The sequence below is a fragment of the Mandrillus leucophaeus genome, unplaced genomic scaffold, assembly GCF_000951045.1.
Source record: "Mandrillus leucophaeus isolate KB7577 unplaced genomic scaffold, Mleu.le_1.0 Scaffold915, whole genome shotgun sequence".
Taxonomy (NCBI): domain Eukaryota; kingdom Metazoa; phylum Chordata; class Mammalia; order Primates; family Cercopithecidae; genus Mandrillus; species Mandrillus leucophaeus.
This window is the reverse complement of record NW_012109975.1, coordinates 341069-342534: the sequence shown is the minus strand read 5'-3', so window position 1 is coordinate 342534 and position 1466 is coordinate 341069.

Here is a 1466-nt window from a genome sequence, read left to right as displayed (position 1 = left end):
GCTCACTGCAGCCTCAACCTCCCAGACTCAAGCAATCCTCCTAACGCAAGCCTCCTGAGTAGGGATCACAGGCACGAGCCACTAACTCAGCTAATTTTTTTTTTTTTTTTTTTTGGTAGGGACAGGGATCTCACTATGTTGCACAGGCTGGTCTAAAACTCCCGGGCTCAAGCATCCCTCTTGCCTCAGCCTCCCAAAATGCTAGGATTATAAGTGTGAGCCACCACACCTGGTTTTGTTTTTGTTTTTATTTTTTTTGAGACAGAGCCTCTCTCACCAGGCTGGGGTGCAGTGGCGCTATCTCAGCTCACTGCAACCTCTGCTTCCTGGGTTCAAGAGATTCTCCTGACTGAGCCTCCCAAATAGATGTGACTAGAGGCGTATGCCACCACACCTGGCTGATTTTTTGGTTTTTGGTTATTTTTTTTTTCCGAGAGTCTTGCTCTGTCACCAGGCTGGAGTGCAGTGGCATGATCTTGGCTCACTGCAACCTCTGCCTCCCGGTTCAAGCGATTCTTGTGCCTCAGCCTCCCAAGTAGCTGGGATTACAGGTGCCCACCACCACACCTGTCAAATTTTTTTTTTTTTTTTTTTTTTTTTTTGAGACGGAGTCTCACTCTGTCGCCCAAGCTGGAGTACAATGGTGCAATCTCAGCTCACTGCAACCTCTGCCTCCTGGGTTCAAGTGATTCTCCTGCCTTAGCCTCTTGAGTAGCTGGGATTACAGGCATGCGCCACCACACCTGGTTAATTTTTGTATTTTTAGTAGAGACAGGGTTTCACCATGTTGCCAAGGCTGGTCTTGAACTCCTGACCTCAAATGATCCACCCGCCTCAGTCTCTGATAGTCCTGGGATTTTTTGTATTTTTAGTAGAGACGGTGTTTCACTATGTAGGCCAGGCTGCTCTTGAACTCCTTGCCTCAAGTGATCCACCTCCCTTGGCCTCCCAAAGTGCTAAGATTACAGGTGTGAGCCACCGCCTCCAGCCACCTGGTCTTTTTATAGGTTAATATTAATGAAAATTGTATCGACAGTAAAAACAAAGGTCATATATTGTTTCTTTATGTTTAAAAACCTTTTATGGCTGGAGGTGGTGGCTCATGACTGAAATCCCAGCACTTTCAGAGGCCGAGGAGGGCGGATCACTTGAGGTCAGGAGTTTGAGACCACCCTGGCCAACATGGCAAAACCCTATCTCTATTAAAAATACAAAAAAAAATTGTTGGGCATAGTAGCTGGTAATCCCAGCTACTAGGGAGGCTGAGGCAGGAGAATTGCTTGAACCTAGGGGGTGGAGGTTGCAATGAGCACCACTGCACTCCAGCCTGGGCGACAAGAGTGAAACTCCATCTCAAAAAAAAATGTATTAAATAACATTTCATTTTTGATGTTACATATTTTTAAGTGTAATGTAGGTAAGTTATACAATGAGATTTGATTTATCCTTACCTTCACATTTTAAGA